A 12,793-nucleotide genomic window follows, 5' to 3' on the forward strand; every position below is an offset into this window, starting at 1 on the left:
ATCTGCAGAATTACTATTGTGGTAACATGACTAAGATTGCTTCAGCAGCTCAAGTATCTCCCAGCTGTTCTCCTGGTAAGCCTTATTCTATTCTCTCTTTTCTTTCTACTTCCAAATTATCTCCTAAACACAAAGCTTTTGTCTTTGCTGTTTCTTCTATCTTTGAGCCCAAAACTTTCAAACAAGCCATTCTACACCCTCAATGGCAAGCTGCTATGGCAGATGAAATAAAAGTTCTTGAACTTAATAAAACTTGGGATCTTGCCATTCTACCTCCAAATAAAATTGCAATAGGTTGCAAATGGGTATATCGTGCAAAATTTAAAGCTAATAGTACAGTTGAGAGATACAAAGCTAGATTAGTAGCAAATGGGTATACTCAACAAGAAGGCCTAGATTTTTTTGACACTTACTCTCTTGTTGCAAAAATGACAACTATGCGTGTCTTACTTGCTGTTGCTGCCATAAAAAAATGGCATTTACATCAATTTGATGTAAATAATGCCTTCTTGCATGGTGACTTGAATGAAGAAGTGTACATGCAATTACCACCACGTTTTTCAACCTCTAATGATCCACGAGTTTGCAAACTCAGAAAGAGCTTATATGGTCTGAAACAGGCCTCAAGACAGTGGTTTTCTAAACTGTCTTCATCCTTACTTTAGTTTGGTTTTATTCAAGGCAAGTCAGATTCAAGCCTTTTCATAAAACAAACTTCAACTAGTTTCATGGCCTTATTGATATATGTGGATGATGTTATAATTGCCTCTGATAATCTTGAGCAAATAACTACTGTAAAGAAATTTTTACATGATTTCTTTACCATCAAAGACTTGGGTGAGTTGAAATATTTCTTGGGTATTGAGGTGGCTAGATCAGCCAAGGGCATCACTCTCTGTCAAAAAAAGTATGCTCTAGATATTCTCCAAGATAGTGGCTTCTCTGGTTGCAAACCCGTGGCCTTTCATATGGAATCAACTTTAAAGCTCATTGCAAATGATTCTACTCCTCCTTTATCTGATCCTGCCTCTTACAGAAGACTAATTGGCAGACTACTCTACCTCACAATCACAAGACCTGATCTGGCTTATTCAGTACAAGCACTCAGTCAGTTTATGTCTAATCCTAGCACCATGCATCTTCAAGCTGCTGAAAGGGTTCTGAGATACTTAAAGGCTACACTAGGTCAAGGCATTTTTCTATCTGTAGCATCTACCTTGCACCTAAAGGCCTATTTAGAGAGTGACTGGGGGGGCTGTCTAGACACTAGAAGAAGTGTCACTGGATTTACAGTTTTCATAGGTGACTCTCTTATATCTTGGAAGTCAAAGAAATAACCTATTGTTAGTAGATCTTTAGCAGAATCTGAATATAGAGCCCTGGCTTCTACAACTTGTGAACTTCAATGGCTGGTTTATCTTTTGGCTGACTTCAACATAGTTCATTCTCAAGCTGCACTACCTTACATTGACAGCAAACCTGCCTCTAATATTGCATCAAATCCTGTTCATCATGAAAGAACAAAACATATCCAATTGGATTGCCATTTGGTTCGAGAAAAACTACAAGAAGGCCTCATCAAGATCATCCATATTCGTTTCAAGCATCGGCTAGCAGACATCTTAACCAAACCTCTCGGATCTCTTAACTTTCATCATCTTCTTTGCAAGATGGGAATGATTAACATCCATTCTCATCTTGAGGGGGGGTGTTGGAATGTACAAAGTTATATAGAGGAATTAGAATTGAAGTCTTGAGAAGCCAAACAAAAGGCTTCATCTAAAGATAGTTAGTTAAGTTAGTTAAAAGGGTAGCCAAGTAAAGTTGGCCAAATATCAAGAATTGTATGGTCACATATAAAGAATTGTACAGTCATAATAGGCCATCACAAGTCTATAAATAGAGTCTTTTGTACAGATATATCCATTAAGCATTTTGATAATGAGAATGAGTTCAATTTCATTTTGATCAAATCCTCTGTTTCATTTACAAATTTTACACTAATACACAACGAAAAATAAAAACTAAATGGGAGTGAATTAAAAAGGGGTTTCTCAAAACAAGAAAAAGTTGAGTTGAATATAGAATCCATCAACTTATTAACTTCAAAGCTCAGACACTTCCTAACTAAATGAAGGAATTCTCGTAGAGAGATTTTATATAGAAATCTTACACCACTTACTTCTACTTAATTAATATATGATTTGTCATTTTTTATTATTATATCTTGATATTTAAATATCTGTGTATTTAAATAGAACGACAAGAATAACAAATCACATATTGGTTAGATAGATATTATGGTCATTTAAGGCTTCTTCGTAGCATTTCTCTTAAATTAAGGGTATTATGTAAAACAATATTATTTTTAACAATTAATGCTACTCATTTAAAATATGGTTGTGTAAATAGTTGTTAAAATGGTTGCATGTGTATCATTTTCCTATACACATAAATATTATATGAAATATTTTTTTTCTTGAATAATGTTAGATATAGTTTTAGGGTGTGCAACCTCCCAGCACTCTCTTTGAAAAGAAGCAAGATCCTTCATTGAAAAAAAAATTTACATGTGAGTCTCACATTTTCCTACTCCTTTCGAATGGGGTATATAAGACTTGCATATTTTAAAATTATAAATATCATTTCTCTTTTTTCTTAATAATTTTACACATTATTTCATAAAAAATTATTTGTATAATTTTAAGCAAGTATTGCATACTCATTTAAAAAAAGTTAACAAATATGGAACAATATTAAAAAATGTCTAATTTTTAATAAAATTATTTAGTTTATATAAAATAAATATGACATGTTACGTTGAAGTCAATATTAAAACATAACAACACATCGTGTTCTCCTTGTAAGACTTAAAAATAGAAAACACATCCCCAAATGGCAAAAGCAGAGAGAAATCTCACTCGTAACTTGAGTCCAAATTAGGCATGAATTATTGACATTTCCAAAATAGTCATAAAGGAAAAATTCTTATTACAGTTCCCATTAGGGGACTGCGTTACAAGCATAAATGAAACGTCGTGTTTCATTACAGGAAGAATTATTCTACTTGCAGTCCGCAATGCGGGACTGCATTGCAAGCCTTAAATGAAACGATGCGTTTCATTTAATATAAATGAACCGCACCGTTTCAGTGATAGAAAACACACCTGGGAACGGGACTATGGCCAACCCCTTGATGAAACCGAAACCGAATGAATCCCTCCCCAGCCCCATGAGGAAACCGAACGTATCCCTCCCCATTCAAAGGTCCAGAGCCGTAGCCGCTGCCCATCACCTGGAAGCCACAGTCCGTTAGCTGAGATTTTGGGTTTCGGTTTGCTCATTGGAGATTGGATTTCCTTCCTCAACTACCAGCTTCCCCATCACCTGGTTAAGCCACCGTTCGTTAGCTCCGTTTCGGTTTGCAGATTTGGCCCGTTGCCGTCGCCACCTGCTATGTTAGTTTCGGGTTTGCACAGAGAAGGTAAATAAGGAAATCGTTTCGGTATCCCTTCCCATTCCTCTGATTGGTATTGAATCCTAGGGTAATCCCTTTGTTTTGACAACATTTCTGAAATATATTTTGGTGATATTTACATTAATGCTTAGATTTTGTGTATGTATTGTTGGGTTAAGCTATGCTATTCTAGAAACACATCAACATTGTTGTATAATGGGTGAGTAGTCTACCGTGTATCTATATGTCTCAAATGTTACGGTTAATGCATGCCTACTGTTTGTGTAAATGCTCAGTAGAAAGACTTTACTTCTTACAGCTGGGTTTATCAAAATGTGTGGCCTCTTATAATGGGTGACTAGTCTGCTGTGCATGCCTATTGTGGAAAATATCAAAATGTGTCTGCCGTGCATGCCTATTGTGAAGACTAGCATTTATATAAGCCTTGGGAGTAAGAGAATTGCAGTCTACCCGAGTGTAGGGGAGTTAACCTTGCTTTTCATGTATTTAGAGAAAAATACTCATGGCCAATTAGAAGGTATTGTTTCCTTAGCAAAATGGCAGATCTTAAATAGACTGCATGATAGGAACGGGACTTTATATTACCGAGTAAGTATGGTTACTGCAACTCAATATGCTTATATTGACTTTGCCTTCAGGTCATTATCGATAACATCAAAAATTTAGCTCCGGTAATATATACGAGTCCAAATCATAATTCATATTGCAATCTACCTGTAGGATAGTGATGGTTCTTTCCAGTATTATGGCTTTCTCAATAAACTATTGTGTATCTGTTTAATAGAACTCTCAATTCAGCTCTCACTCAGACAATTTGTGGTAATTTGATGGTACACAGTATCTGTTTCCAACTTCATGGTACCCTGAAAAAAAAAAAGAAAAAACAGTAAATCTTGATGTGAATATGTTAATATTACCAATTTTTTTTTGCTGAAAATTGGTGGCCTCCATGCAATAAATTTCACCTTAAACATGAATCAAACTTCTCAGATGGTGACAACCCCTTATTTGAAGTCTTGTCTGCCTTAAACTAGATTTATTTAGCTGCTTTCATATTTCGGTTACCATAACTTCTAATAGCTGCTTCAAAGTTCATACATTGGTATTTTCTCTTTATGTAGATTTGAAAAGTTTTGATATGCGATGTCCTCATTGCATGCTTCATCATTTTCGACCACCCCTCCAAAATGTTTATGCGGGGAGATGACACGTCTAAAATTGTCGAACACCTCTAGAAATCCAAGACGACCTTTTTATTCGTATTCCAATTACAATAAAGAGGTAAATACTAATTATGTTTATGCAACCTTTTTTCAGATATTGATTTTGGACTTTTAATTTCTCACAATGATTTATATAAGCTGTTTGTTGCTACAGGGAAGGTCATATTGCGAGTATTTTTTATGGGCAGATATCGAAGTAGAAAATGAAGCTAAAATTGCCTGTGAAAGAGAGCACACTTTGAAGAGAAAAAAGAACAACTCCGAAAATGGGAGGAAGAACTCTAAAAAAGGGAAGAAGAACTCGCGTGTGATCGGGATGAGTTTCATGCTCTAATAAACAATGATAACAATCCATGCATGCGACCTTGTGTGTATTGGGGACTTGCAATTCTATTATTTTGTTGTTGGATAGGATCAAGAATAATTGATCCTTAAGTAAAGTGTATAAAAAAAGTGTAATGTTGTTAAGTAGGTTGTAATAGATGGGGGGTTTGCCACTTTCTTGAATCCGTGTACAAGGGACAAACCCAGGGTATTATGTATGAAACTCCCTGCTTTTTGTATTATCTGATGTGAACTTCACACTGTTGTAAATGCTTTCAGACAATTTGAATATGAGTGTTACTATGTGTTCTGAATTACTATGTATTCAAGGGTAAAAATGTTTACCATGGCAAATAGAACATGCCGAAAATTTGAAAATATCATTGATGGCAAATGGAACATGCTGAAATTTTGAAAATGACCATACTGTAAAATGGTTCAAATATCCAACGTCACAACAATACAACAAGTTTAAATAGTCAAATCTACGTCTTCAAATCTCATTAAATAGTCAAACCCATCAACAATCTACAATGTAAATAGATAATATAGAAGTCTACATTGTCTTCAACACCAGTCTACAATGTCTTCCATCAATCATCATGAGGGCCATGCATTTCAAAGTTCACCTGCAAAAAGTTTGAAATATTTAAAATCATGTAAACTATAGAGCATTATTTGTTCGAAAGACAGATGCAATAAGAAATATTATTTAAAATTTACCTGAGAAATAACACTTTGTTGTGTACCAGGAAGTTGAGATGGTACACTTTGTGGTGTACCAATTTGGTTTACCGCGTCTGCGGAGTTTAGTACATCTTGAAAATTATGTGATGTTGCCTACAGTTAAATAGTCATTGATTAAACAGTGGTTAACTTAAATGCCATGCAACCAAAAAAATAATCTGATGAGGAACCCAGATGCCGTGCAACCAAAAAAATATTCTAAATTTAATAATATTGATCAAGTCATTTTCAATCTCGAGATTGCAAGGGAGGCAACAAACATAAAAAATTTAATTAGGGACAAAAGGCCATGGCCATGGAGATAACCCAATCATGAGGGAGGCATGTTTAGTTCAAGTATTGCAATGTACAAAAACTGAAATCAAAAGTCAACATACCCTTTGAGAACTACCTATTTAAACACACTTCATTCACATCTGCTTAAGTCAATCACTAGCACTAGCCTCTTAAGTCTAAAATCAGTATAACTTTCCAAACACTAGATGTAAGACCACACATTGAAAAGTCTCCGTGCACCCTGCACCTCTACAAATAAATGTTGTGTGTCTCGTTCATGGCCAATAATCTACCCATTCTCATGCTACCATAACACATACTTACAGATTTCAGGCACTGAAAATTCTTTTCAAGTAGATACACCACTCGGGTCCAGTGGCTGGAGAGGGAAAACGGCGTGCAAATGTTGTTTTTCTATGAATGTACAAAGCAATATAAGAGAGATTTCACCACATTTTTCTGTAAAATACATTACAATAATGAAAAATTATTACAAGTAAAATAGTAGAAAATATGATGTAATACCGTCGATGGTGGAGGAGATTCCGTTTTTAGGTGGTCTTCGATGGTGTAGCAATTTCATTCGTTCGGGTCCAGTGGTTGGAGAGGGGAGAGGGAAAACAGCGTAGGAGCTTTGAAATTCTATTCTTAGATTTAGGTTGTAGTGACTTTAAGGGTAAAACTGTCAATTCATCGGTAAATGTGGGGATATTATTGCCATTTCTCAAATTGGGACTGCAATACAGACCCCTATTGCGGACTGTATATAGAACGACCCTTACAGGAAACCAGAAGTAGATGAAGAGACGCGAGGGAGGTCTTCTGGCTCCTCAGATGAAGTTTTCATAACCAAATAAGATCGCCCCTCTCGCCCCATTGCCTTCGTCGCTCCCTATCACAAGCTACGTCATCCCCTTCATCAAATAATAGGAAATCCCTTCCTTCCTCATATTAAATCACACTCTTCCTCGCTCTCGCCCTGGCCATCGCCCCATCTCTATTGGCATCCCCTTCCTCAAGAGAGGACCCCTTTCCTCAAGTACCCAGTCTGCCCTAGAGTCCATCCCTTCGTGTTTGGTATAGCTGTAAGGTATAGCCTTAGAGTCCATCAAATTTTTTGTTGTTTCCTTCGTGTTTGGTTCTGGAAAATTGGTGTTTGGTTTTGGTAATTCATATGACAATTCGTGTTTGATTATGGAAAATCGTAGAATATGAAGATGAAATGTATGAATAGTCACTTTGAAAATTTGTGTTAAGATCTTTATGTATTTCTGGTTTGACTTTTCTAGTTTTGATTGTGTGCACTCTACTTGTTTGTAAAAATTTGTGAATGGGTTTGATATGGTAACTCATGCTTGCAGTGTATGTGTTTGAACTTGCAGACTCGTTAATAGTCTCCTTGCAACTTACTTATTACTTCAATGCTATCATTTACATATTGCAAGTGGTGTCCATAATCTGATTATTGCTTGTATTGTAGTGTTCAAACTCATATTGTGTCCACCCATCCATTAATTTCATCTATCTCAATAAAGTTGTTAATCCAGGAGTTGTAGGAGTGCCTGATTATTTTTGGAGCCTCTAGCCCTTAGAAGTGCTTGGACAAGAGGTGTATAGTTTGTCATCAGGTAGTAGAAATTGATAATTGAATGCATAATGTGATTCTTTCATTTTTTTTTCTTTTCTTTTCATTTGTTTGTTTTAATGGGCTTAGTTGGTTATGGAGTCACGTTTTCTTATCTGCTATAGGCACAACACAGTTCCAGTATAACATAGTATCGAAAGCTATTTCTGTTTTTGATATGCAATGTCTTCATCGCATTCTTCATCTTGTTTGGTTGATTGTTCTTTGAATCAAGCTCCAAAATGTTCATGTGGAGAGATGGCACTTTCTAAAATTATCGAAAACCCCAAGAAATCCAAGGCGACTTTTTTATTCTTGTCCAAATTACAATGAAGAGGTAAACACTAATTAGTCTTATTTGTGCAACTTTTTTTTCAAACATTGTTCTATTAATTGTAATTTTCCACAATGATTTATACAAACTATTTGCTGTGAGTACTTTTTATGGGCAGATATTGAAGTAGAAAATGAAGGAAAAGTTATATGTGAAAAAGAATGTCACCTCCAAAAGAGAGAGGAAGAACTCCAAAAGTGGGAGGGAGAACTCCAAAAGATGAAGGAAGAACTTCAACGTGAAAGGGTACAAATTCAAAAATCGGAAGAGGATATCCAAAATGATCGGGATGAGATTCATGGTGTGATGAAAGATATTAACCATGCACGCATGCGATCCTGCATGTATTAGGGACTTGTAATTCTAATATTTTATTGTTGGATAGGATCAAGAGCAATTACAGATAAAGTAAATGTGTATCAAATTATGTAATGTTGTTAAGTAGGTTGTAACAGATAGATTTACAACCTTTATCAATATTGTAATATTCAAACCGAGCAGTTATGTATGGAGCTCTTAGAATTTGTGATATCCTATGATATATTGTAAGTGTTTGCTTTCAAACAATTTGGATTGCTATGTTTTCAAAACTAAAAATATCAACGATGGCAAATAGAAAATGATGAGAGTTAGAAAATTATAATGACTTATAATGACCAATACAATCTCCACCAATCTTTTATGAACTCGTAGAATTAGAATTCTATGAACCCACAATTAATTTAAAAACTCACCCAAAAAAGCTAAAATCAAATTAAATCAATGGATGGAAGAATCTAGACCTGTTGAGGAACTTGTTTCAAGAACATAGATTATATTAAAATCTAGACCCATTGAAAAACTTGTCTCAATAACCCAAATTATAAAGGAGGAACGATGCAAAGATTGTGATTTATTTTTGATAAGTTCAAAAGTTCAATTAAGAATAAGAGGAGGTAAACTCAACTTACAATGAATAAAAATTCATTAATTTTCATAAACTTTCATAAACTTCAAAATGAGATAATAAAGAATACTTAAACTAAAACCTCATAAAACCCTAAGTAAAATAAAGATCAATCCTCCAAAATTGCCCTTAGTGAATAATGATGTGGCTATAGTACCACACTACAGTGACCCTTTTGAAATCCTAGCTCTACAAAATAATAACTTTCCTAATATGTCCTTAAGTCCTTTTTATAATAAATCTATTTATTCTAAACTAATAAAATTAATCATTTAAATGAATTAAATACGTTGAAAATTTTCAAGTGCTCAAAGCCCTTAAGTCATGTTGTTGCCCTCTTCCATAACTTGTATCAAATGAATCAAAACCAAATCTTCATCCTTCAAGCCCATCTTAAATGTTAGGCTCTTGCTAGATATGTCCTAAGTGGATTGCATTAATCGTTGCATTACTTCCTTGCTCTTCTTAGTTCTCAATCTTGTGATTGCCCTATCTGGAAATTGCAAAGGATTTTTAAGATTTGGTCCACCTTGGTACCCATCATTCCCCATCTCCTCAAAAGGATTCAATCTCGAATCTCCACCTACATCAAAGGGAAAAAGATCAGTAATATTGAAAATAGCAGACACATGATACTTACCTGGAAGATCCACTAAATATCAAATATCATTAATTTTCTTAAGAACTTGAAAAGGTCTACCCAAGCTAGTCCCGTCATCAACAAAAAAAAAAAAAAAAAAAAGACATTGAAGTTAAAATAGTAAGTGGATTAAAACCATAAATAATTTCAAAATGAGAATATGAAGTAATAGTATACATGGTCTTATTATATGCAAACTCTATAAATAGTAAACAATCCTCCCAAGCTTTTGAATTCTTTTGAACAATAGTGCATAAGAGCTGAGTTAAGGTCTTATTAACTACTTCAATTTGGCCGTTAGTCTGTGGATGACAAGTAATGGAAAATAAAAGATTAGTACCAACTTTTTCCCACAAAACCTTCCAAAAGTAGTTAAGAAATTTAACATCCCTATTAGAAACAATACTCCTAGACGCACCATGAAGTCGCACTATTTCCCTGAAAAACAAGTCAGTTATGTTTGTGGTATCATCAATTTTATGACATGGAATGAAATGTGCCATTTTGCTAAATCTATTCACAACCACAAAAATAGAATCTCTACTTCTTTTTGTCCTAGGCAGTCCCAAAATAAAGTCTATAGATATGTCTACCAATACCTCACTAGGAACGGGTAACGGTGTATACAACCCATGTGACAAAACTTTATATTTGATTTTTTTGCATGTAATGCACCTGCCACAAATACGATTGACGTCTCCTTCCATCTTAGACCAAAAGAAATGCTCACGCAACAAGTCAATGAATGACAAATGATACTTCCACAAACGTTCATGAGACACATCTAAAGTCTTTTTTCACTAAAACGACCACTCTAATTATATACGAACTCAATGAATGACAAACTATACTTCTAAAAGTGTTTATGCAATACGACAAAAATCTTATTTACACTAAAATGTTCCAACAAACTACATCTATGCACAAGTAACTCACGCATAAGACTAGTAGGCTTACAAAGTCTATTCTCTCTAAACAAATACCAATCTAGTCTTTAGCACTTACTAAGTGAAACTTTCTCATGTACTCCACACACACTAGCAAAGTCATTATCATTAGCATGTAATTTTTTAACATATTCAAATTTCAATAACTTTGCATCTAAAATAAAGATAAGGTCATACATTCTTGCTAATGCATTAACCACAAAATTTTGTTTATCATGCGTGTACTTGATTACATGAGGAAATGTCTTAATGAATTGTACTCAATTGGCATGTATTTTATTCAACTTACCTTGTCCTTTCAAGTGCGTCAAGGACTCAAGTTCTTAAAAAAAAGGCCGGATAGGGATTGTCGCATCTAGTACAAAATTAATGTAATACTGTATCTCTCTAATAGGTGGCAATCCACTAAATATACTGCTAGAAATCATGACCTCATATCTTGCAACAAAAAAACAATAACACTAGACAAAGAGTCATTAAATTCGTCAGTATAAAAGCTTGTCATAACATAAAAACTCTTTTTTTTTTTCCTTTTCTCTCATGGCTTTACTCTTTTTTCTCGACTCTCAGCTACCTCTCTATTTTCTTTTTCACTCTATTTTTCTTTTTACTCTCTTCTTTTTTTGAGATTTCAGCCTCACTCTCATTTCTTCTCTCTCCCTCTCTCTCTCTCTCTCACTCTTTCTTTTTCGCTCAACCTCATTTTTACTTTTTTTTTTCAATCTCATTTTCTCTCTTTCTTTTTTGATCAACCATACTTTTACTCTTTTTTTTTTTTTTTTTTATCAATCTCACTTTCTCTTTTTCTTTTTTGATTAACTTCACTTTCACTTTTTTTTTTTTTTTAATCAACCTTACTTCTCAACTTCAGTTGGTCCTCATGGGCCTGTGTTGGAGTTAAAGGAGCAAGTTTGATTATTTTTCCATCATTTTCAAAATTATATATGTTCTTAACTCATCATGGATCACTCTTCTATCACACTGCCATGACCTTCCTAATAAAATATTGCCAGCATGCATAGGTACTACATCACAAAGCACCTTATCCTTTTACTTTCCAATTGAAAAAGAAACTAGCACTTGTTTTTTTACCCTAACCTCTCCACAATCATTCAACTACTGCAACTTGCATGGTTTAAGGTGTTTCAAGGTAGGTAAATTCAATTTCTCAACTAAAATAGTGCTAGCCACATTAGTACAACTTCTTCCATCAATGATCATACTACATACCTTGTTGTTAATGTGGCATCTAGTATGAAAAATATTCTCTTTGTTGCTCCATATCATCTATTTTAATTTATGTATTGAGAGCACGCTTGATAATAAGAGACTCATCATGCCATTCATTCTCATTCACATGTTCAATACTAGGCTCACGTCTCCTCGTATATCTCCCACCTTGTAGATTTTTAATCATTGCACCTCGTTAATCCATCCTATCACTCACTCCCCCAACATCAAATTCAACCATTCAAACTTTTGTTGCATGGACTGCAACACAAAGAATGAATTGTCTGTCACCCTTTTCGTTGTTGAGTCACTATTATAAAGTATCGTAATTTGCTACACAAAAAAAAATTGTTAGTGGTAAAAACCTCATACACTTCCTTACGTGCTTACGCTCAAATAATGACACTCCACTCGTGTTTCACTCTTAATTGGCTTTTCCCACTCTCTTGCCTTTTATCTCAAGAGTTTTCTCATTCAAATTTTTTAAGAACTAATTGAACTCAATCAAGATAATACAACCTTATTTTATTCCAACTAGTAATTAGGTCCAAAAAATAAGAGCAAGAAATAAAGAATAAATTGACATGAGACTAAAGAATTTATACGAGAGAAAGAATAATTACAAGACAAGATATCCAAAATCCTCAATTTTCAGATTGCAAGTATTTCAAACAACTATACCAAATATCCTTTTCTTTCCCTTCCATTTTGTTTTTTCTTTTTTTGTTTTGTTTTGTTTTTTTTTTTTGAATTTTTCATTCCTTTCCTTCTCTTTTCTTTTCCTTTATTTTCTTTTCACACTAATTCAATCACAAACAATTGAATTCAAATACATAAAAATTGACAATGAAATAGAAGGTAATCAATAAAACGGCACTCTAAGTAATTGATAAACTTAGAGATGGAAGATATCCTAGGATTTAGAAACCCAAGACATGCAATTTTTCAGCCCCTAATCAATATGGCAGGCCAAGACTAAAACACAAATAACCCTAACGATAGAGTAATTCGGCAGCCCTAGAAA

At 34.3% G+C, this 12,793-nt stretch overlaps 2 long non-coding RNA genes across 2 annotated transcripts; both read left to right on the forward strand.

The window, feature by feature from the left end:
* Window positions 1-2,918: 2,918 nt before the first annotated feature.
* LOC122299578 lies at window positions 2,919-5,345 on the forward strand. The gene is made up of 3 exons (XR_006239707.1): window positions 2,919-3,484; window positions 4,600-4,759; window positions 4,856-5,345. It is a non-coding gene; the product is annotated as an uncharacterized LOC122299578 (long non-coding RNA).
* A 1,466-nt stretch (window positions 5,346-6,811) lies between these two features.
* On the forward strand, window positions 6,812-8,529 carry LOC122298690. The gene is made up of 2 exons (XR_006239513.1): window positions 6,812-8,009; window positions 8,125-8,529. It is a non-coding gene; the product is annotated as an uncharacterized LOC122298690 (long non-coding RNA).
* Window positions 8,530-12,793: the final 4,264 nt, after the last annotated feature.

This window comes from Carya illinoinensis, chromosome 16 (assembly GCF_018687715.1).
Source record: "Carya illinoinensis cultivar Pawnee chromosome 16, C.illinoinensisPawnee_v1, whole genome shotgun sequence".
Lineage (NCBI taxonomy): Eukaryota > Viridiplantae > Streptophyta > Magnoliopsida > Fagales > Juglandaceae > Carya > Carya illinoinensis.